The 25,824-nt window shown below is 40.4% G+C and overlaps 1 long non-coding RNA gene and 2 other non-coding genes across 3 annotated transcripts; all 3 read left to right on the plus strand.

Annotated features, from left to right (window-relative positions):
* Positions 1–11,188: 11,188 nt before the first annotated feature.
* LOC123792876 (uncharacterized) lies at positions 11,189–21,557 on the plus strand. The gene is made up of 7 exons (XR_006779803.2): positions 11,189–11,316; positions 11,700–11,919; positions 12,016–12,094; positions 12,180–12,244; positions 12,543–12,612; positions 12,824–15,384; positions 18,175–21,557. It is a non-coding gene; the product is annotated as an uncharacterized LOC123792876 (long non-coding RNA).
* Positions 12,325–12,394, plus strand: LOC123792974 (small nucleolar RNA SNORD50). Its single transcript, XR_006779835.1, has one exon. It is a non-coding gene; the product is annotated as a small nucleolar RNA SNORD50 (small nucleolar RNA).
* On the plus strand, positions 12,661–12,731 carry LOC123792967 (small nucleolar RNA SNORD50). The gene has a single exon (XR_006779831.1). It is a non-coding gene; the product is annotated as a small nucleolar RNA SNORD50 (small nucleolar RNA).
* Positions 21,558–25,824: the final 4,267 nt, after the last annotated feature.

Below are 25,824 nucleotides of genomic sequence, written 5' to 3' on the forward strand. Positions count from 1 at the left end.
AGAAGCAGGGGCGCCTGGGTGGCTCAGTCGTTAAGCATCTGCCTTCAGCTCAGGGAGTGATCCCAGAGTCCTGGGATCAAGCCCCGCATCAGGCTCCTCCACTGGGAGCCTGCTTCTTCCTCTCCCACTCCCCCTGCTTGCGTTCCCTCTCTCGCTGGCTGTCTCTCTGTCAAATAAATAAATAAAATCTTAAAAAACAAAACAAAAAAGCAACCAGGGGCGCCTGGGTGGCACAGCGGTTAAGCATCTGCCTTTGGCTCAGGGCGTGATCCCAGCCTTCTGGGATCGAGCTCCACATCAGGCTCCTCTGCTATGAGCCTGCTTCTTCCTCTCCCACTCCCCCTGCTTGTGTTCCCTCTCTCGCTGGCTATCTCTGTCAAATAAATAAATAAAATCTTAAAAAAAAAAAAAGCAACCAACTCTTTATTTCAGCTCAGCTTATGTGATTCTCAGGGTCATGAGATCGAGCCCTGTGTCGGACTCCATGCTGGGCATGGAGCCTGCTTATGATTCTCTCTCTCCCTCTCCCTCTGCCCCTCCCCATTCCCCTACATGCTCGCTTGCTCTCTCTCTTAAAAAAAAATAATAATAATTAGGAAAAGCAGATTGTAGAATTAGGAAAAGCAGATTGTCATAGATTATTACAGTGATGACCCTAGCAAATCACACCTCTGAGTATCCACACCCTTGTTCACCCCCCTCATATTGACCCTGGGCTTGGCCATATGACTTTATATGAACAACGGAACATCCGCATACATGATACAAGGTGACCTCATGGAATACTGCCCTGATATGTCTATGCTACGAAGGCATCCAGAATGAAATACCATGTGGAAAGAGAGGACCAGCTGTCCTGGTTGTTCCAGCTGAGCCTCACCCCCAGCAGATCTGTTAATTGAACACCTCAGCATGAATAAGCCCAACCAGAAAAACCACCCAGTCAACCCAGAAAATCATGAGAACAATTGTTTTTGTTGTAAGCACTGAGTTTGGGATGCCTTGTTAAGCAGCAATAGATAACTGAACACAACCTGATTTGACTGAGGAAGGGCTAAAGTCCAGTGCCATTAGAATCAATCGTGTTCAAATGATATCCCTACAACCTAATTCTCTCTGCCTCTCAACTCAGCTCTACTCTCTTCCCCTCTGTGTGTTAATTCTCAGAGAGATTCTCCTCTTGTGGTCAAAAGATGGTTGTAGCAGGATTTAGAGAAAAAGGAACCCTCACGCACTGTTAGTGAGAATATAAATTGGTACGGCCACTGTGGAAGCCACTGTGGGGTAGTTCCTCAAGAAATCAAAAATAGAAATACCATATGGTCCTGTAATTTCACTACTAGGATATGTATATATATATCCTCATTTATTGTAGCATTATTTAAAACAGCCAAGATATGGAAGCAACCCAAGTGTCCATCAATAGATGAATAGATAAGGAAGATGTGATGTGTAAAAAATATATATATATATATATATATATATACACACACACACACACACACACATACATACATAAAATAGAATATTAGCCATAAAAAAGAATGAGATCTTGACATTTGTAATAACATGAATGGACCTAAAGGGTATTATGCTAAGTGAAATAAGTCAGACAGAGAAAGACAAATACCACACAATTTCACTTATATGTGGCATCTAAAAAACAAAATAACTGAATAAACAAAATGCAGAAACAGACCCATAAATACAGAGAATAAACTGACGATTGCCAGAGGGGAGGGGGATGGGAGATAGGAAAAATGGGTGGAGTGGGAAGTACAGGCTTCCAGTTACGGAATGAACAAGCCCTAGGATGAATGGTACAACAAAGGAATACAGTCAATGGTACTGTAATGGTGTTGTATGGTGACAGGTAGTAGCTACACTTATCGTGAGCCCAACATAACATACAGACTTGTCGATTCACTATGCTATACACCTGAAACTAGTGAAACACTGTGTGTCAACTATACTTCAATTTTTTAAAAAAGAGAGATGGTTGTAGCACTTCCAGATTTCACATCCTTAATATGCAATATGGACTTTTTCTCAACAGTTGGACAAAAAAGTTAAATCTGGCGGCGCCTGGGTGGCTCAGTCATTAAGCGTCTGCCTTCGGCTCAGGTCATGATCCCGGCGTTCTGGGATCGAGCCCCGCATTGGGCTCCCTGCTCATCGGGGAGCCTGTTTCTCCCTCTCCCACTCCCCCTGCTTGTGTTCCCTCTTTCACTGCCTCTCTCTCTGTCAAATAAATAAATAAAATCTTAAAAAAAAATGTTAAATCTGGCTCAGACTGTGTTGTTTCTACCTGGAGATCAATCACTGTAGCCAGGTGGGTAGGACTGGAGTGGTTAAGCCAATCAGGCCCCACGCTAGGGCTGAGAGTGAGTAGCTGTATCCAAATAATATGAGCTGAGAGTAAATGAAAGATGGATCCACAAAAAAACTGAGAGAGCTTGGAAAAAGACCCTGTGGATGCTAGATAGCCAAAACTGATGAATTTGTAGTACAAATCCCAAATGCATATCTCCTCCCTTCACTTTTCTCCCAAATTCTAGGCTTGTTTATTCAATTGCATACTTGGTATTTTATATGGGATGTCTCCAAACATCTCAAACTTTAAATGTCCCAAACTGAACCACCTATGTAAAATAGGTCTAGAGGTGGAGTGCTCCCCTTGTTCTTTGTTATAGCTCCCAAATCTTATCCCCACTCTCCTCCTGCCAAAGCCCCATAACCTTTGAAGTAGGCCAATAGATTTTAACACTAGCTCCTCGTTCTTGTTACTGTCATCTTTCAAACCCCTGCATTACACCCCCTCATTCAATGATGACTCTAGCACCTGTTTCACCATCTTTATTCCCACCCCTACTCTTATCAGGTATAGTGTTGTCAACATCCACAGTGATGATTCATTCACCTAATACCCTACATTCTCAGTTTCTCATCCTCCTTCCCTCCAACGATCCTTCCAATCTTCCAGCTCAACCACCCCATCTTACGGTAACACTGTTGACTCCATCTTCACCAACAATTATACTACCTCTAAAATCTCAAATTCCAGAACCCTATTCTCTAATGCTCCCATTTCCTATCATTTCTAGTCTTCCCACTGCAGCTCTTCTTTGGACTTAATGAAATCTCCAGTCTACGGACACCATCACTTACTCACTACAAATCATCCCGTTACCCAGTTTATAATTCCTTGTTATTGTTCAAATCATTTCCTTGCAAACACTCTTAACTCTTTCAGTCCCTTTTTCCTTCATTATCTTGCCTAGAAAAACTTTAACCCTAATTAATCCCACCTACTCCATATCCTCACCCAAGTGTCTGAATATTTCTAGAAAAGGAAAGCTCAAAACTTTATTCATAATAAATTCATGGCCATAAATGTCACAGGCGCACAACTCTGGCAACCAATCCTACTTCACTTCCTTGGTCTGCATTTTTTTACTCTGCATACGGACAATTTCACATATCCTTCCTCCTAAACCTGTACCTCATTATTTTCCTCTTGTACCTCATTATTTTTCCTTTTGTACCTCATTATTTTCCTTTTCCATTCTCACTTGATGACCCTACCTCATGATCATTTGAGAAAATACAAACAATGAGTCAAGACCTGCATTATCTGTACCTATACTGCCTGCCATGGAGCAAGAGACATCTAGTGCTTACTACCAGAACCCGCAGCCCCAGTATGTCAACCACTGCATGATTTGCAGGTATCAGGGTCACCAAGAAATATGACTCATGCAGGCACTGGATGTAACAATTTACTCACACAAGAAACAGAGCAAAATCAGCCTCAATAATGAGCATCAGTCCCCCCACAGCCAGCACATCTCACCCCACAGTTGATGCACAGATGACCTATACACACCCATCCTGGGCTGCAGTTGAAGGATCCCCATCTTTCCCTGCCAGAACAGATAGAGCAGTGAGGTTGGCCAAGGGCCATAGGATGTACACATTTTAGGCAGAACAAAGAAGTACGTTGTCAAATCAGGAATAGGGAAAGATACTCCCAAACAAATCTATATGCCCGGTATAGAATATGAGGGCTCATCTCCACATATGGAAATGCTCCAGGTTCAAGGCACACTGTTCTGCAGCCACACAAAGGTCAACAGACTGTGCATGACTGCCTTTCCCAATGGTCCACCACCCCCACCACTGTTCAGCTGCTTGAATAGCAGATAAAGTGCATAAAATCTTGTAGGACCACTGTCTGCCCCAAATTTGGAGCTAGAGCTGGATATAATGGGGTCTTTGAACAATCTATGTGGATGCAGTTTGCCTGCAGAGCCTACCTGTCATTTTGAGACAGCACTTCATCAAGGTCTCTAGGAGAACCAGACCCAGGATGATGATCAGGCCTACCCTTGAGGATGGTCCCTAATTTGGAACCCTAAGTGTCTGGATTAAGCCAACTAAGAGTTGTTTTTTTTTTTTTAAATGAGTCTGGGGGGTGGTGACTGCAGATATATAATCAATAATCATTGAGCATGGATGTTCTTTAGTTTTTACCTTACCTGAATTATTGATATATACACAAGAGTCGTTGGCAATAATACAAATGACTCATTGTTCTGCCAACAAATAATCGAGGCTATTCCGTTATCCATCACTATCTTAGCTAGTGAGTTCGGTGAGTCTTGTTGGTTTTGGATAGCTTGGAGGTCATTCTGTACCAGTCAGGTCATCACAATGCCTGACTGCTGGTTTTGGATAGCTTGAGTCATTCTGTACCAGTCAGGTCATCACAACGGGAATATGGGATTAGGGTCTTAACTCTAATTTAGAGGGCTTCTCTCTACCACATAGCATGGGTAGAAGTCTTCTGTAGGAATCTCATTCATTTGTTTTGTCTATCCAGTTTTACCAACCAAAGCCATATTGCTCCGTGGATCAACCCTCTCCTTTTTTTTCCCCCTTTATAATCTCTTGAATTATCCTTTTGGCCCTCTGGGCATGGATTCCCTTGTTTGTTTTCCATCTGTTCAGCCCAAGTTGCTGGTAACCATCGAAATCAGTTTATTGTTTTTTATCCCAAGCAAGGCTTTTCAGTAGAGCTTTTCCATTGCTTCCCCCACAGTCATTTCAGAGACAACAGTAGTGATAGCAGAGTCTTCCACTGGGAAGGGCCCTATTGCATGAAGGCCTCCAAAGCATCATTCATGTCCCCAGAGGCAGGGTCATATAATCAGGTATCTATGGCTTTTACCTGAAATGCAGGCTTTATGAATGATTTTCCAGGGAGTCTTAGTCTTAAGGAAGTCCTCATAGTTGAAAATACTTTTCTCATACTCCTTGCAATCTACATCAAGAGTGACATGGACATATCTCTCTGTCCTGTTTGTTGCCCTATTCAGTGTAGGCAAAAAATGCATTGCAGCAAAGGGGTCAGTGGTTAGCTTCAACTGCACCACTTAGCCTGAGACATTTGGGTCTGCAAGGCTTTCTCATCAAACAGGGGCACCAACCAAGCTGCACAAGACTTGCCTGGCCTCTGCCCATATCTTTCAGCTTTTGCATTTCACTCTCCAAAAAGGACCTCATTTCAACAGTTTCATTTTCAGCAACATCATTGGTGGTTTGCATTTAGTGAAAACAAGTCTTACTTGGGGCTTTTAAGCGACTTGGATCAAGCAAAGCTTTCTACACAGGGGCCTCTGATTCCCTTAGGGTGTCATAGCAGCTTCTGGCATGTGGGAGTTAGAGGACAGTGTGGGAGTGTGACGGTGGCCAGAAGCCAGGTTAATTTTCCAGGTTTTTTTAAGGCCCACCTCTTGCACTTCTGCCCTTATCCTTTATACCAGTTTATCCTTGACAGGGAAATTGTCTACATCTCATTTATTCCCATTCGGCCAGAGAGAGCCCAGTACTCAGTCAGCCCATCAGCCCCCCTCGGGAGGTGACACCACCCTAGCATGGCTGGACTGGTGAACACTGTGCGTCTGCATCATGTACTAACATTGCTGGTGACCTTGCTCACTGCCCTAAACTGTTGAGCAACTAATACCTGTTGCCAACCACCAGGAAAAGCAATAGCAAGATGTCGGCCTACTGCAGAGTTTGCAGGTGTTGGCATTGCCAAGAAAAACATGACTCACACAGACACTGGATGGAACAACACTTTATTCACAGAGAGGAGATCAAGCAAGATCAACTTCAACAGTGACTGCCAGTCCGTCATAGCCAGTACATCTTGCCCCGAAGATGACACAAGGAGGTAATTTGTACTCAATCCTTTTATGTGGCAGGTGAAGAATGCCCTTCCCTTCCCACCAGGAACAGATATAGTAATGGGGTTGGCCAGGTGCCAAATGATGCACATGCTTTAGGCAGAAAAAAGAGGTACACATCAAATCCTGAATAGGGAAAGATAGTCCCAGACAAGTCCATATAACCAGCGCTGGCGCTTAGGACTCCTTATCTCCATAAAAGAAAATGTTTCAGGCCCAAGGCACACTCTTATGCAGTTATGCAGGGTCACTGGGCTGTGCATGACTGCCTTTCGTAACACTTGCCTTATCTTTTGTTATAACAAATGAAACTGAAAGTGTTCCTGTTCCAATCAAAGATCTCCATTTGTATTCTGGAAAGGATCTCTTCTCAAGGATTTTGCTCCTACAACTTTCTTTTTTTTTTTTTTTTGGTCTTAAAAACAGTCCCTTGACTTATGAACTTCTCCAGCTACTGATCCATTTCTGCCTTCTCATCTCATTTTCTCCTCAGTCCTCTTCAACTGGGCTTCCATCATCGCTATTTCGCTGAGACTGTGTTTTTCGTGTTGCCAAACCCAATGATCATTTCTGTTATCATACTTGACCTTTCAGGAGCATTCCAAATGACGTATCTCTCTCCCTCTTCACTTCATTTCCAAGATATCACAGTCTCCAGTTTTACACCGAAGGACCGGGTCTCCTTTGCTGGCAATTCCTTTTCTACTAGAACTCTAAACTAAGCAGTTCTCCAAGGTTCTGCTGTCCTGGGCTTTCTCCTCTTTATTTATACTCTTTCCCTGATGATCTCAGTGTCATGCTTTAAATATCTTACTCATGCCAATGACATTCAAACCCTGACCTCTCCTCTGAACTTTAGACTCCTGTATCAAACTGTCCTTGATGTTTCCACATATATAAGGCTTTTCCCCTTATTTAAGCTCTTTATTTCATGAACTTAACACTTTACTATTTCATAGAGTATTCACAAGATTTTCTTCAACCCACATTTGTCTGTTCTGCATCAAACCTAGTTTATTGACTAGTTCAGTTTAGGAACTGGAAAAAAGAACATTATACTAAGATTCTTATATTCTAATTTTTGAAGTTTGATTTTTTTTTTCTGCTTTGGAGTAATGCTTATGCTACTTAACATGGCATACATACTTCTATCATGATTTTAGCAGAAGTTGTAATAGTGAACTTTATTCTCATGCATTATCTATCCAGATCTTTGTGTGTATTGACGTGTTTTCAAAAGTTGTCTACTGTAGGGTATCTACACACACTATGGTACTGGTTCTAGGCTACTGCGGTAGGTACTCTGCTCTTTACTCCCCACACTTGTCAATCATCTTCTCTACAGTCATTTGTCCTTCTCTAGCTCTGACCTCTTTTGTGTGCTTCATTTCTACACTTCTGATGATCCATTGGATGTGTACATCAATGTTCCACCCATATCTAACACAAGTGAAAATGAATCTTTTCCCTTCTCCCAAATAAGTAGCTGACTTCCCGCTTCCTCTCAATGGAGTTACTATTCTCTTGGCTGCCCAGGCTCCACGCTGCTCCCACATCTCATCACATCCTATTTCTTTCTTCAACACAGCAATATCATGCCTTCATGACATCATGAATTTGGGGAAAGAGAGACTTGGGAATGTTAGTTAACTGAAATCTCTATGTCTCACTTTTCCATCTATACAAGGTTAAAAATACATACCAGGGTTATTCTGAAGATTACATGAGCTAATGTGCAGAAGAACCTAACAGCACCTAAGTTCTGTGTGTTGTTTTCTTCCCTGCCTTCCATTACCATGGCCAAAATTATAGTGGCGTCACTCACAATATCTCATCTAAATGACTGTATTAATTTCTAAACTCTGCTTTTAATCTTTCCTCCAAAACACTATTTGGTTCACATTATGATCTTATCCAAAAGTCTTTAATGAGTAATTTTTAAAGCAGAGGTACCTAACCTAACACTTCTTACTAAACTATAAACTCTTTCAGGAAGGACAAGGACTTCTGTGTATTCTTATTAGCTTTCCCTGAAGCACATGGCCTGCACCAGGGGCTCAGTGAACATTTCTTCTGAAAAATTATTAAAACGATTATTGTATCTAAAAGTGTGTTAAGAATATGAAAACATATTTTTAGCATACTCAAGCATACATGCTTAATTTCAGTTCTAACCTTTATATGGTCTTTCTTAAATCACTATTTGATAGCAATTTGCTGGACTGTTTTAGGTCTAAGGACCAATGACGGATGGCTTCATCTCCCAGTATTTTTCTTTGTTCCTTGATGAGATAAACTCCTTGAATAAGTTGTGTACCCACTTCACAGTCATTGCCCATGTTCAACAGAGGGCAGTTTTGTCAATAGGCAAGTTCTGGATTCATTTCATTCTGCATTTGTTAATTATTAAAATCAAAATTTAATATGGAAGGTTTTTTTTTTTAAAGACTGGGATGTTTCAGGTATGCAGTGCCACACTTACCCTAAAACAGTGGTTCTCAGACTTCTGTGTGTATATGAATCACTGTAGACCTGTGTTGTCCAATACAGTAGTCACTTGCCGTATGGTAACGAGGCACTTGAAATGTAGACAATCAAGCCAAAATGTGCTGTGACTGTAAAATACACACTGGATTTCAAGGATTGAATACAAAAAAGGAATGTAAAATATCTCAGTAACTTTTACTAATCATATGTTGAAATGAAAATATTTTGGTTATATTGGGTTAAATAAAATGTATTTGAAGTAATTTCGGACCCTTTTTATTTTTTAAATGTGGCTACTACACTATTCAAAATTACATATGCAACTTGCATTTGTGGTTCACGTTATGGCCCACATGCTTGTTTGAAATCTTTTCTGGGTTCCATTTTTAGAGATTCTGCTTTGGTAGTTGCAGGTTAGGGTGCAGAAATCTGATTATTTTTTAGCTCTCCAACTAATTCAATTGATAAGTCAGGGTAGGGAATCATTGTTTTATATTGCTTTTGACCAGGTGATTTTGGTAGTCTCCAATACAGCAGTGATTCAAAGATAACAGAGTTAATAGTTTTCAATTTCGAATGTGTAATAATTGCCATCCCAAAAAGTTGTATGTTTTTCAATTAGCAAAACATCCTTCAAAATCTAAACACAGCATGATCATTTTGCAGGAATGGAAGGATGGTAGGAACAATTAAGCGGTATCTATCACAAACTTAAGTGACTCACTTCTAGAAATTGATCTTGCAGATCTTCTCACAAACTCACTATATCTGAAATTCAGCATAATTTGAAAGTGAAAAATTGGAAACTGAGAAAATAAATTATCATACATCCAAATGAATACTATGCAGGCTATAAACAAGAATAAATTCATCTATATGCACTGCTATGGAAAGTAATCTAGATTTATGAGGGGACAAGGCAAGTTGCAGCAAAGTATCCACATCTTATCTGTACATATGAAATATGAAGAAGTATATACATGGATTTGTACATGCATAGAAAGTAAAAAACTACTAATAGTGGTTACTGTTAACAGTGGGGAGATTCCCAGTGATATGGAAAGGAAATTTTTGTTTTTTATATCCTTTTGTACTGTTTTAGTTTTTTCACTATGAGGAACATGCAAATTTACATTTACATTACAAAATACTGTTAAAAAATCTACATAATGCCTAGGCAGGTAAGTACTTCATCACTTAGGTTCCTGTTACAGAAATTGCTTTTCACTATTATCTTTTAATCTGCAGTATGGTCTTTAATTTTCTAAATTTTCTAAATTAATTTTCTAAAAGGCCACCACATATATTCTTTCAGTCATTCAACCAATCGTTACCGACAACCAACTTTATGCCAGACAGAACACTGTTCTAAGGCAGAACAATAAAAACCTGACAGAAAACCGTGTTCCTTACACATGGGCAGGACAAAAAGCAAACCCACACATAAGTAGTAATAGTAACGAATGCCATGAAGACCTGAATTTTCAAATGCTAGAATGTTCAAATGTCATGTGTGCTGTGTGTGCATAAAGACGTACTCGCTCACACACACTAATTAACACAATCATTGCTACTTAATTTTTTAAAGAGTTATTTGTATATAGTATTCGGAGATATATCTGAAATTTAACTTTCTCCTGCATTCATTTTAACGAACTTGGCACAAAGAAATTTAAAACAGCAAAACTTCTCAGTTGTGCGAGTTTAGGCAAATTAGCTAATTTAGGACCTCAGTTTTCTCCTCTGCCAAATGGGGTATTTACCTCTCAGGTTGGCTGTCTCGGGGAGAATTCTAGGAGCTGATCATGTAACTCAACCCCAGTGCCGGCCCAAGGGAGCGCGGGGTGGGGTGGGGTGGGGTGGGCCGGGCAGGGCAGGGCAGGGCAGGGCCGCCCGCACTGGGGCGCAGCCGGGCCGCGTGCAGCGCGGCGGGTCGGCTCTCTGCGGAGGCGCGGTACTCTCGACGTGGACCGCAGGAGAAATGCGGCGCTTTCACGTACTTTTTCACCGAGCACTTCCGCACGCCAGTTTCTCTCACCCGGCGTGCGGCGCCCGCTGGGCGTCAACTCCCGCCCGGCGCCGGCCAACTAACCAGCCGACTTCTCGAGAGGACCATAAGCTGAGGCCGCCCGGCGCTGCCAAACTCAAGGCCACTCCCGGCCTCGAGCCGGCGGATCTGTTCTGGGCCGACTTGGCCAGGAGCAGGCGGGAGTCTCGCCTCCCAACTGCAGCAGTTAGTTTGAATTCTGGCGCCACTCCCGCGCCACGTAGAGCCAGACTCGGAAGCGACGGATCGCCACGCGAAGCAGGCGCGCACCGGGGACTGCGCGAGCGTACGACGGGCTGGCGTCGCGCGCACCACGCCCCGGAACCAGCCCCCGAAAGAAAAGAGCCCCCCCGCGCGCGCGCGCTCCCGCTCTCTCTCCTCAGGAAACGGCCACGCCCCTTCTCTCCCACGTCCAATAGACGCGAGGAGGCGGGGCGACCTCGGTCTGACTCGGGAGAGGCTATAAAGGGAACTGCTGGAAGCGCAGCTCGCTCTTTTGCGTCTGGACCTCGGAGCCGGTGCTCGTAGTAGGTGAGTGGGCGTCGTGGGCGAGTACCCGGCGGGCGGGGTTGGGGCGGGTTGAGGTTCGCTGCGGCGCTGTGAGATTTTAGACGTTTGAGCTTAGTGCGCTGTGGGTTGGAAGATTGCACGTGGGAAACACGCAACCGGACCGCCCCGTGCCCTGGGTGGTGGCGGCGGCGGCGTCAGGCTTCGAGTTGAGGCGCGCGGAGGCTGGTGCGGATGGCCACGAGCGTAGCGCGCGGCCTAGTTGATAAACGCCCACACCCGTCTGGTGGAACCTGGGCGGCGGCGGAGAAACAACCATATTCCCAGGATTTGGGGCGCAGAGTTAGTTTTACGTTGAGAATAAGGCCTTTACTAATTAGACGATTGGGTTTTTTTTCTTGTCGCAGATCGAAAGAGTTGAAAATGGGCAGTCCCCGACCTTGTGTGAGATTGGGCTGTGCTGTGCCCAGGTGGCGCTGTGTGCAAACCAGAATAGTGAAGAAGCAGGGTTCTAGTCCTGAAAACCTTCAACTGCCATTCTGTGAAAATGCCTAGTTTTCAAAATATTGTGCTCCTGCTGGAACACTGGCTCTCGGTGTAACGGAGCTGTTACCTGGAGATGTTGAGGTCAGTACGGTTGAGAGCATAGTTCTTAAACTGAAGAAGGAAACCTGTTGATATACAGGAAAAGATGATGTATCACTGAAATGTGCTTCTTAATAGATGGAAAGGAAAATTCCAAAACACGTGAGCGAATATTTGCTGGGAAATTACTTGGCTGGAACCTGACAATCTTACCCAGGTATGTGTTGGGCTAGTACTTTGATTCAGTATGTTTAGTCCATAATGTAGGCTTAAGTGAATTTTTTTTTTTTGTCTTTGAACAGCATCCGGGAGGTTGATGAATAATAACGGAGCTATAAATGTCACTGACAAGCAACCTTGCTTTAAAGTAAGTTGCGTAGTTTACAAAATCTATAGTGTTTCTAGTACAGTACTTCCCTTTTTAACATTTCCTATGGATTATGGTCTGATCAATGATGAAACCTATCCCGAAGCTGACTACCTGAAGAAAAGCATGTACGGATTCGGCTTCTGAGATAAGACCCACGTGCAGAAATAAAAAAGCTTCGTTGTTTGGATTTTATAAATGAGAATTTTGTTAGGTTATAAATCTTGTAGGGGAAAAGCTGCTACCTCACAATGATGTATTTATAGGTTTTGTGTTGGGTTTTTTTCTTTGCCAACAGTGAGGGGTCGCTGTCTGCCCATGGAAAGAGGCCAGTTTGCAGTAACCTTCCTGAGGTATAACCCATTTCTGTGAGTGGAAGTTTTTTATTTAATGGTCAGTATTTTGTCCTTGGTCTTCATCTATGATGACCTTATCCCGAAGCTGAATATCTGTTGAGAAAATTTAATACGGATCTGGCTTCTGAGATAGACCATTATAAGGACAAAGATATTTTTAAAAATTCTTTTGCTCTTCTAATGTTAATAGTCTTGTAAATCTCAAATGTTTTTCCTTTTCTAGGGCTAATTCCACGAGATTTACTTGTATGAAAAAAGGAAAAGCTCTTCATTTTACTGACATGGGAAGGAAACCTACAAATGAAGACAATATATTGATTTTTATTTTTGTAAACAGATTATGAAGCAGCATCAGATCTAATGTATCCATTAGAATTGAACCATTTCCTTTTACTTTTGTCGCACTGCCCTAGTAACAACCTGTTAGTCAGATTATTTTGTAGATCTAGTTCTATTTTAAATACAGGAATGCATAGAAAACAATCTATTTTTTATGGAGAAGTCTTTGTTTCAGTTAACCAGACTTGTAATCAGATCATTCTAAATGCTTTACCTTTGGTCACTTGTTTATATTTAAAATGTGTGATTGTAATTAAAGCTGAGCGAAACTTTACAGAGTATTGTGGGAAAATCCTTAGGATTTTTTTGGAGAGATGACACGGTGTGGCAGTATCGCAGAATAAGTACAGATCATGTTGGCTTTTTGTAGAGTACTAAATATTACTGGGTTAATGGTGAACAAAATGGAGAGACTGCCTATTATTAGGGTGAGAAAAATATGAAGTGTCAGAATGATCAGTGATTACTGAATCATGGAATATTTGGTCCTAATGTAATTGTAATTTGAAAAGATGCTCAATGTGGAAAATGTAGAATACTGAAAATGAAGAGAGCACAGCATAATTATGGGTCATGGGGAAAGATCAGGGAGTTTAAAGTAGGCGAACATTGCACAGAATGGATTTAGTGTAGACTGTAATAGCATCTGATCCAGCCAAGATGTTTGGGCCCCGTGCATGATCATTTTCCCTAAATAGCTGCATGAATAAGTTCTAAGTCCATACTTGCGTGTCAGTCGCAATAATAGTATTTTTGTCAGCTTATCATAATGAGCTGTCCTTTTCCCTAAAATGTTTTCCTGTCTTAGTGAAAATTCAATTTTGGACCCATGCAGCTCAGAGGAGATTCATGAGACTGACAAGCATGTTGCGTTATTGGGCAGGATACCGAGTGAATTTGCTCAAATGTTAAAATGTGTACAAAAAGCACATTGGAAAAAGTTTATTGCGGCCAAACTTAAAATATAAGGTGTTAATGCCACTACATAGAGATTGAGTATTCTGTGTCCCTGCATACTATTAAATTATAGGTGCAAGGAATTGCAGTGACCATACACAGTCACCTAAAAATGTAGGAGAATGAACTGCAAGTTTTCTGCAGGAAATCTAAACCAGTCTTTTGGTAGGAAGTGTGAGGTATCTAAACTAAGACCAGGGTGTGGTCCTTTTAATGGGGCCTTAAGGCTTGATGAAATCCAGCAATGGGAAAAGCCACTTGGCATAATGGTATCTTGATGTTACCAAAAGAAATGGTGAAAGTATTGCTTTAGACAGTCACTTAGAGAAACATGAAGATCAGTGGCATAGTGTATATGAAGTGAAGTGATTTAGCAAGATATTAGTTACTAAAATTGTAATTCCTCAACACTATAAACTCCCAAGTTAAAGTGGCTTCAGATTAGTGACCTTGTTCTTAGTTGCATCTATTGTTCAAAAAACAAACATGCGTGCATCTGTATGTATTAACCAGTGTTTCTATAAGATCGTTTTCAATCCCAAGGTCTTAAGTGCCTAGTTACCTTGGCTACCTACTTGGCACTTGTTTGCACAGTAAATGTTAGACGGACGATGATAAAAGTGGGGTCTGCACAAAATTTTCAGGGAAAAGTGTCTATCCTTTTGTCAAAGCTGGCAAACATAAGTTCAAAACAAGTTATGAAATAAAATTTGCTTTGGAGCACTCTGACCTCTTTTCCTTCAGTTCTGTTTTTGCTCCCTTCTGTTGCAGTTGATCTGGTAATGTCACATTTCTTTAGTTGATATAATCCAAATCAAGTTAATGTGTTTATGTATTGCACTCTACTGGACTCTACTGAGGAGGTCAGAGGTAAAACATTTCTTATGTCCTCTGTTAATAGTGGTACAAAATGGGGGCACCTGGGTGGCTCAGTTGTTAAGCGTCTGCCTTCGGCTCAGGTCATGATTCCAGGGTTCTGGGATCGAGCCCCACGTCGGGCTCCCTGCTCCACTGGGAGCCTGCTTCTTCCTCTCCCACTCCCCCTGCTTGTGTTTCCTCTCTCGCTGGCTGTCTCCCTCTGTCAAATAAAATCTTAAAAAATAGTGGTACAAAATGACAAAAATCAAAGGCAAGCTATAAAGTACTGTGGGAGAGCAAAATACTTAATATCTGAGGAAACTGAACAAGTAGATTTGAATCAAAACCAACTTGGATGTGAGAAATATAATTTTTTAGGCATAAATACTTTAAGCAAAGACTGTATGCTCCAGAACCTTAGAGTGATGAATTGATAATTTGGGTATCAGTTGGGTGATTAGATATGGGACAAATAAGGTGGAAGATGAGACTGAAGTGTTTTGGGGTAACTGGGTCATTCGAATTACCTAAAACTTGACTTTTTTTTCAGTGGGAAGTCGTATAGCAGTCACATAATTTAGTCCATTTGATTCTGCAGAGTCCACATTTGAATGAGTCAGGACTAAAAAGGTAAAATTTAGTGGAATTAAGCTTGAAACCTTAAATGTTCTAACTAACATCAGCTTCCATTAAAATGAAAAACCTCTAGTAGATCTGGATGATGTTTTTCATTCACACAATGGAGGTTTGGGCTGTTAGACTCTTAGCCTTATGCTTTGTGAATGCTAACATACCAGGTAATACCTTTATATTACCAAAGTAGGTAACTACTAGTTAAAACCAGGGACCTTATCCAGTTACCTGGATAGGGAACTTAACCCTTCTGAGCATATGTGCAACTTAATAGAGAGCTTGGTGGGGACTCAAAGCTTTAAAGACCTATGGAATAAAGGAACATGACTATAATAGACTGGGATCTGCATGGTTAGGACTGATTTCAGAAGTTGAAAGAGCAAAACCTATATGTGTGTGGCTTTAGTCAATAGGAATTCTCTTGCCTTCCATCATACTTCCAGGTTATCTTCAAATACGGTAGGCTCAAACCTACCATTTGGTGCTTTCTAAAATTAGTTCTGTTGCCAGAAATCTAATATCCAGTGCACGTGACTGCCCAGTCAAGTGACCTCTGAATTGATTATGCACCTCTAAATCCTCACTGTTTGCTCAATCTGTATGAAATCTTTTGCTTGTGCTCAGGTTTTTAACACCACTTGCCCAGTTAGGATTAGAATCTTTATTTGAATTCCAGCCTATGATAGTCTGCTTATCTTGCTAGTCCTTCCTCCCTGGGGTGAGACCCTCTTTCCCATCTTTCCTCCCAAAAAGCTTGATTCAGGATCCAAGTAGTACTCACAGCATGGTATAGTATTCATAATTGCCTGACTGAAGATTGCCACTGCCTCTGGCCTTGCTCCACCTCACTAATTCTATATATTTGGGTATGTACAGAGATGGATCAAAGCCATGCAGTTCTGGAAGCTTTATGGACCATCTTCGGGTGAAGGAGACGGTGCTTTTCCAAAATGAGAACCAGACTCAGAAGTCCTGGCCTCTTCCCTTTGCCACTAGCACACTACTAAAGTTCTGGCATGCCATGTGGCTGAATTATAACAGGAAATAAGGATTTAATCTCACAGAATCCCAAATTGAGTACAGTATAAGCCAATCTATTTGGAAACTTTGTCTTAGTTATGCTTACTCAGTTGATTCTTGTTCTCTTCAAAAGAGTATTAATAATGGAAAAAGCATTTAAGAATATGTAAAACATCATTTGAAGAAAATAAGATTTACAAATAGAGTGCATTACTGAGGTCAGCAAACTATTGACCTACCCTTGCCTCCTAACTATATAATTGATGTACAACAAATTGTACAGTTTTAAATGTACATTTTGGTGAGGTTTTCCATTGATGAACACCCATGAAATCATTACCACAATCAAAATAATGACCATCCATTTCTCCCAAAAGTGTCCTCTTGGAGAGGCTTGATTTTGAGCACATTACATTTGAGATGGCATCTAATACCCAAATGAAATTTTGAGTTAGGTAGAGAAGTATGGAGTTCAGGGAAGATCTCTGAGCTGGAGAAATAAAATTGGGAGTCATCAGCATGTGGAGAGTATATTTAAAGCCATAAGATTAGATGAGATCACCAAGGAGTGAATATAAATAGAGAAAAGAAGTCCAACAGTTGAGTCCTGGAACATTCCAAGAGTAGGGGATTCCAGGGTTAGTTGAAATCCTGGAGATTATTTTGTGCCAAGGGACAGAAATTGGGAAGCAGAAATCTGTTGTCAAGTCCAACTGCCATATCAAGAACAGAAACTAGATGAAAAATAAAGGAGTTCTGGAATGAAAAGCAAGGATGAAAACTAGCAAAAATTGCTTGGGCTATAGGGCTGGAGTTAGCCTTAATTTATGCAGAGCCTTAGCACGGAAATTGAAGGAGTTAATATCTGAGAACAACTTTGTAAAGTATCAAGCAAAATAGTCTACAGGAAAGAGATAAGGAATTTAGGAAGTATGATAGGGTGTTCATCAGACACTGTCTAGAGAAGGGGAGCTAGCTACAGACAAATTAGAGGTTTGTCTTAACAGTGCTAAAGTGCCTGCTAAGGCTGAAAACTACCAATTTTAATAGTTAATTAGCATAATTCTTCACTCTCAGGCTTATCTGCCTGGGAGAAGAAAGCAGATCAGTGAATTAATCCAAAATTAGGAATAAACTGTCCAGGAGGAGCAAAACAATGACAAGCCAAGGGAATTGAGGATGTAGGTAAATTTGTTAAAATTACTAACCTTGAGATCCAGGCTGATTAGGGGGAAAAAAAAGTAAGTGAGGGTCCCAAGTAAGACAAAGATCAGACGTACCATGGAAAGATGCTAATGAAAACCAGGTAAAATAAGGTCTTCTCCACTTATGCTACAAAATGACCCATAGCATGTTGTATTCTGATTGTTGGTTTATCCCTCTCTGGCCCTAGAATGTGAAGTCTAAGAGAAGAAACTACCCTTTAATCTCTTAAATTCTGGCTAAGACAATGTAATGGCTCCTATAAAAAATTATCTAAGTGGAATTCGGTTTGTATATTTAGGGCACAAATGATGTGATTTAACTTCTCCAAAAGGGGTAAAAGAAAATGAGAAAAGTTGAAAGATGTTAAGGACAAATATATGTGTCCCACAAAATTCATATATTGAGGCCCTAATCCTAAAGTGGCTATATTTGGAGATAAAGCCTCAAAAGAAGTAACAGAGTTTAAGCTTCTAAGGGGAAGGCTCTGATCCAGGAGAAAGACTGTCCTTATTAAAACAAAACAAAACACGCCAAAGAGCTTACTCTCTCCCTCTCCCCTAGCACACCCACAAAGAAGAGGTCACATGAGCACACAGTGCAATGGTGGCCACCCACAAGCCAAGACAAGAGGCCTCAGAATGTTGGACTCCAGCCTCCAGAACTGTGAGAGAATTCATTTCTATTGTTTGAGCCGCGCAGTCTGTGGTGTTCTGTTACGGCAGCTCGAACAGACTAAGAAGCGAAGGATAAATGGCCACTGCTATAATTTTGGAAGTTTATATTTAGCTAAAGAATAATGAGTAATAACTATGAAAAAAGCCAATGCAATGTAATCTCTCTGGTTTTATACATTTTCCTTTTAGGTTTCTATTTATTAAATCAGAACTAAATCTACTTATTGAATATTAACAAACACAGCTCCCAACCACAAAACTTCCTCTCCACTTGTTTCAATATCAAGTTCAGTTTTTTGAGAAATAGATAATTTTTCAAGAAAAAAGTATCACTAAAGAGGGATGCCTGACTGGCTCAGTTGGTAGAGCTTGCAACTCTTGATCTTGGGGTCATGAGTTCAAGCTCCACGTTGGGCATAGAGCTCCCTCAAAAAATAAAAACTAAAACATGTATATCAGAGAAACCAGAGATTGAAATGAAACTATCTCAGATAGAAGGTGAATGTTGTCAGAGGTTGTATGCTTCACAGGAAAAACTTTTTGATGTAAGTGAGATTACGTCTTAGATAATCACCTCATGTAACAAAAAATGGTTTAGGCTTACTAAATATTTCGCAGTCTAAAATTTTGTTTTTTCAAATATTGTTAAAATGTCTGTGCTACCTAGAGCAATCTATACATTCAATGCAATCCCTATCAAAATACCATCAACTTTTTTCACAGAGCTGGAACAAATAATCCTAAAGTTTGTATGGAACCAGAAAAGACCCCGAATAGCCAAAGGAATGTTAAAAAAGAAAACCAAAGCTGGTGAGATCACAAGTCCAGACTTCAAGCTCTATTACAAAGCTGTGATCATCAAGACAGTATGGTGCTGGAACAAAATAAGATACATAGATCAGTGGAACAGAATAGAGTACCCAGAAATGGACCTTCAACTCTATGGCCAATTAATCTTCAACAAAGCAGGAAAGAATATCCAATGGAAAAAAGACAGTCTCTTCAACAAACGGTGTTGGGAAAATTGGGACAGCCACAGGCAGAAGGATGAAACTGGACCATTTTCTTACACCATATACAAAAAGAGACTCAAAATGGGTGATAAAAGACCTAAATGTAAGACAGGAATCCATCAAAATCCTGGAGGAGAACGCAGGCAGCAACCTCTGTGACCTCGGCCACAGCAACTTCTTGCGAGACACATCTCCAAAGGCAAGGGAAACAAGGGCAAAAATGAACCATTGGGACTTCATCAGGATAAAAAGCTTCTTGCACAGCAAAGGAAACAGTTGACAAAACCAAAAGACAACCGACAGAATAAGAGTAGATATTTGCAAATGTCTTATCAGATAAAGGGCTAGTATCTAAAATCTATAAAGAACTTATCAAACACAACACCCAAAGGACAAATAATCCAATCAAGAAATGGGCAGAAGACATGAACAGACATTTCTCCAAAGAAGACATAAAAATGGCCAACAGGCACATGAAAAAGTGCTCGACATCACTTGGCATCAGGGAAATCTAAATGAAAACCACAGTGAGATACCACCTTACACCAGTCAGAATGGCTGAAATTAACAAGTCAGGAAATGACAGATGTTGGCAAGGATGCAGAGAAAGGGGAAACTTCTTATGCTGTTGGTGGGAATGCAAGTTGGTGCAGCCACTCTGGAAAACAGTATGGAGGTTTCTCAGAAAGTTAAAAATGGAACTACCTTGTGACCCAGCAATTGCACTACTGGTTATTTACCCCAAAGATACAAAGGTAGTGATCCGAAGGGGCACCTGCACCCCAATGTTTACAGCAGCAATGTCCACAATAGCCAAATCATGGAAAGAGCCAAGATGTCCATCAACAGATGAATGGATAAAGAAGATATCGTGTGTGTTGTATATGTATGTATATGTATATATGTACATATATAAAATACATATACACACATATATAATATATATTATATATATACACATTATATATATAATATATATAATGGAATACTACTCGGCCATCAAAAAATGAAATCTTGCCATTTGCAATAACATAGATGGAACTAGAAGGTAAAATAAGTCAATCAGAGAAAGACAATTTTATGATCTCAATGATATGTGGAATTTAAGAAACAAAATGGAATCATCAGGGAAAAAATAAAATGACAAATTCAGAGAGGGAGACAAACCATAGGAGACTCTTAATCATAGGAAACAAACAGGGTTGCTGGGCATGTGATGAAATAAGCACTGGGTATTGTATAAGACTGTTAAATCACTGACGTCTACCTCTGAAACGAATAATACATTATATGTTAATTAATTGAATTTAAATTAAAAATAAAAATTTAAAAATTTAAAAATAACCCCTCCAAAATAAAATAAAATTTCCTTTTTCTATGTGAACATTAGGACTGCAGTAAGTTTTATTACTTATTTTTTGTAACTGATAGGTCATACCTATCATAATTTTGTTCCCTATTTAATGAAAAACAGTATAAAATAATGGCTGACACTTTCACTTCTTTTTTATTTTTCATAGTACTTTGACATACATATATCATCTCGGTTTCTCCTACAGAAACCATGGAAGGTAGATATAGCAGGCATTATTTGGTATTCGTATATTTTATGTGTGATAAACTGAGATATTTAAAGTACAGGCTGGTTAAGGTCTAGATCACTGGAAGGAATGATTTCATCATCATCTGTATTTTGCACATAAAAATACTGTTTTTTAGTTTGGGTGCTACATTTAAGAAAAACACTGACAGACTGGGGGTATCCAAAGAAAGAAGACAAAGACTCTGTAAACAATTCATCCTGGACAATATTTTAAGGACTTGGAAATATTTAACCTGAAGAAATGAAAATCGAGGGAAAATATGACTGTTTTTAGATATTTGAAAGTATATCAGGTGGGATAATAGTATATTAATAATAATCCCATGTGGTAGGTACTATTTTTTTGCCCATTCTACAGATGAGGAAGTTGAAACTTAGAAAAGTAACCTAATGAAGGTCACATAGGAAGTGGAGGAATTGGAATTTAAAATCTGGGGGTGCCTGGATGGCTCAGTCGTTAAGCGTCTGCCTTCGGCTTGGGGCGTGATCCCAGGGTTCTGGGATCGAGCCCCGCATCAGGCTCCCTGCTCCGTGCTGGGAGCCTGCTTCTTCCTCTCCCACTCCCCCTGCCTGTGTTCCCTCTCTCACTGGCTGTCTCTCTCTCTCTGTCAAATAAATAAAATCTTTTAAAAAAAAAAAAAAAGGAATTTAAAATCTGGCAGTCTAAGTCCAAAGAGTGTTCTTATCCCACTAAATACCTTCCCCAAAAGAGTAGTTAATCTAAGTGTTTCTCTCGAAGGCACAAAGGAGATTAATGAAATAAATAAAAAGAGGCAATCCACAATGGAACATAAAAATGAAGTTCCTGATATGAGAACATACAGCCTCCAAATCGTAGTCTTTGTCACTGTGAGTTGGAGGAAGGAGGCTGGCCCTAATCAACTTCAAAGACCCTTTCAAGTCTAAGTTCAGATTCTTGACTTGCCCAAGGTAACCCAGCTAGTTAATGACCAAAATGACCACCAACACCTCTATCCCTTCCTCAGCCCAGTGTTCGACCCACTAAGTATAGTGCCTCAATTTGCCCCGCCCCCAGTGGCAATGTAAATTTCCTCAAAATTCACTAATCTGTGGGAATGGGTAAAGTCACATTAGATTGTACTAGCTCACTGCTTCTGTTGACACTGAACTTCTAGGGCCTACAAAATTCCTTCAGAGAGGTTCTGGAGTCCCCATTAGAGTATCTCACATGTATTCACAAATAGGCCTCCAGATGTTCTTCCTGATGTTCTGCCTGTTACTGTGGCCCCTCCATTGGGTGCCCCTACATATCCAGTGCCTCCCACAAAGCATCAAAGTCTTTCTTCCTGACACTATCGTAGTCCAGGGGGTGTTATCGTCTCATATCCTCCTCTTGGTGCTATGCCTCATGAAGTAGAAATCTATGCAGTTCCTGTGTCTCCTGTCTCACAACACCCCTCAGAAAACAGGTCCTTCAGCCTTTTGTCATAGACATTTTTCTATGAGGGGCACCTGACTGGCTCAGTCTGTAGAGAATGCAACTTTTGATCTCCTTGGAGTCATGAATTTTAGCCCCACATTGGTAGTAGAGTCTACTTAATAAAATAAAAAATAAAAATGTATCATAGATGATTTTCCATAGCCCTGAGACCTAGTCCCTATAGTCAGGCGTGGGTTTAGTACTTTTCTATCCTTCTCCTCTGCCCCATCTCTGATCTCTTCTTAGCAGACTCCCACCCTGCAATTCATCCTAAGAACCTGGAAGGCTCAGGCTCATGAATCCAGGCAAATCTGAATCTCAGATTAGGCTTAGCCCTGCTATGTCAATAGTAACCCGAAATCCACCTTTTTTTTAAGGTTTTATTTATTTATTTATTTTTAAAGATTTTATTTATTTGAGAGAGAGAGAGTGAGAGAAAGAGCATGAGCAGGGGGAGAGGCAGAGGGAGAGAGAGGCAAACTCCCTTCTGAGCAGGGAGCCCAATGTGGGGTTAGATCCCGGGGCCCTGGGATCACAACCTGAGCCAAAGGCAGATGCTTGATGGACTGAGCCACCCTATTATTTATTTTTTAAGTAAACTCTACACTCAACGTGGGGCTCAAACTTACAATCCTGAGATCAAGAGTCACATGCTCCACCAACTGAGCCAGCCAGATGCCCCTAAGTAACTTTAACCAGCCACTTTTATACAAAAATGTTGCTAATAGTTGATAATTTAATTACATTAGAAGGAACATGGGTACTAAGCATACTAAACTTCTCCGGGGCAATAGTAAGGCTTATTCTTGGGGGTACATCTTAATTCTCATGTCTTAGTTTTATCACTGATGGAAACTCTCAGCTTATAGTGCATTTCTTTTTCAAAAATGAATGCAAAAGGGAGCCTGGGTGGCTCAGGCAGTTAAGCATCTAACTCTCAACTTCGGTTCAGGTCATGATCTCAGGGCTGTGAGATCAAGCCTTGTGTCAGGCTAGCATGGAGCCTGCTTAGGAGTCTCTCTCTCCCTCTCCCCCTCCTTCCACCTCTCTCTTCCAAAAAAAAGAAAAGGAAAAAAAGAAGGTGAGTGCACAAGCATCGCTCAAAGTCTGACTACATACCCAGAAATGTCAGGCTAGTTTTGAAATTCATGGACTTGTCTCTATACTCTACATACCTGGATATAGCTGTTTCCTGATGAATATTGTTTGCTTTAAATTGTATCTGTTCCTTTGAGATTGAACGTGATAGATTAGGTGTGTGATGATTCAGAAATATGCTAACATGTATTCATTTGTTCATTGAGTAAATAGGTAGTGAATAGCTACCATGTGCAGGTACTGCCTGTCCCAAGCACTAAAGATAGAGCAGTGAACCAAACAACCAAAATCCCTGCCCTTGTGGAGCTTATATTTTGGGAGGAGGGGAGGAATACTACATAATAAATACATACATTATAAAAGATATGAGAAAATGAGAAGTGATGGGAAAAAAATAGAAAAAGAAGACAAAGGCTCTGTAAACAGAGTGGGTTTGGGGAGGTAAGTAGTGTTGTGATTTTAAATATAGTTGCCAGGATAGACTTCCATGAGATTAAGCAAAGACTTACAGGGGGTAAGGGATTGAGCTATGCATTCCCACGGCAGCAGCCCAAAGACCGAAACATGCGTGGTAAAGAAAGAGAAGACATAGGCCATGCAAATCATGTGGACCCTTAGGGTCACTGAGAGGGTTTTACTCGGAGTAAAATGGGAACCACTGCAAAGAAAACACAGAAACTCGAAGTGTGATTCATATGCATCAAAACCTGTGAACCCTACCCCCTAGGGCCCGGATTGAGGTCTCTAACATTTACCATTGAAAGGAAACAGGGCTTATGGAAGAAATGATTACAGGTCTGGGCAAGAACCGTACAGGATGAGCCTGGTGCACCTTGCTAGAGCAGAGAGCAAGAGAGCTACCAAAGACAGCCAGGATTGTGTTAAAAGAACTCAGTAGCCAACCTGGAGCATCTCCTACCGCACAACGATGTAAATTTAGACTACTACCAAGGATAAGAACTACAATAGACTGACATACATAAAATATGTTCAAATCTGTGAATTCATAATGATACCTAAACAAAACAAAACTGATTTTGATGCTGTTAGAGGACGCTGGTGAACCAACTCATCAATTTCAGAACTGGCAAATAAAGGGACTTTCCAACACCAACTGTAGTAACGGATAATCAAATAAAAGGTAAGTTACTCTTTATTAATGGATCCTAGTTAATAACTGAAAGAGATTAACATAATTAGAATGCCACCATTTTGCAACCATCTAACAAATTAATGTATCTAAGGAATGATCATTAATGGCTGCTAACATTAAGAAAAAGAGAAGCAACCTTAGTATAAGTAGATGATTGGATGTTCCGGGAGCATGCCGACAATATACAGATACTTTAAGATCCACATTCTACAGGAAATATGCTTTAAATAATTTTTTCCATGAAATGTGATATATTTATCCTAAGATATTGGCACTTTCCATTCTTTGCAATGTCACACATCTGCAAGATGTCTGATCAGTCTCCCTAAAAAAGTTCCTTGAATGAGTCTAACGAAACTCTAGAGAACTAATTATTACCATGAATAGAGTCGCATGAGATTTATCACTTCAGCTTCAGCTGCATCTTGGAGAGGTATATGTTTGTTACAGACACTTTGAACTTTCTATCAACTAGCGATATCAGTCCTGCCCGTATGACTGTTGTCTGCCTTCATAAAGAGCCGTCTCTCATACATATCTCAGAAAGTAAAATATGCTCAATACCATATTAATGTTTATTCTAGATTTATGGTTCATAGACAATTCATATTAGAGTACCCCAAAGTTCTTTGAACATTCTTCTAAATATATAATAACTACAACCTCTAAACTTAGATCCAATGAAATCCAAATATAAGAAAACTGTCTCCTATGCAATTTTTTCTTCCTTTTTTTTTTTAAGATTTTATTTATTTGAGAGAGAGAATGAACAAGGGGGAGGAGCGGAGGGAGAGGGAGAAGCAGACTCCCTGCCAAACAGGGAGCCCCACATGGGGCCCGATCCCAGGACCCCGGGATCATGACCTGAGCCGAAGGCAGACGCTTAACTGACTGAGCCACCCAGGTGCCCCTCCTATGCAATTTCCTGTTTGCCATTTACTAGGAATTTAAATTATTTATCAATTTTTAACTCACATAAAGAACGATCTGTAGAACACAAACTTCCAGAGTAAGTAAAATATACATTTTCAGCTTTAGGCATTGGGTTCTGGTATGTTTAAATGTACCTAATTTCCTAAAGGCTATATTTTAATTTTTCTTTTTTAACCATTAAAAACTTACAAAAAGAAAAAATTATAAAAAGATATCTTATAAAAATGTAAAAAGAAGGAAGATATTAAAAGTAAAATTAAAATAACTCATAATTCTACAAAATAAAGATAGCCACT

This window comes from Ursus americanus, chromosome 29 (assembly GCF_024610735.1).
Source record: "Ursus americanus isolate L20-20 chromosome 29, mUrsAme1.1.p, whole genome shotgun sequence".
Taxonomy (NCBI): Eukaryota; Metazoa; Chordata; class Mammalia; order Carnivora; family Ursidae; genus Ursus; species Ursus americanus.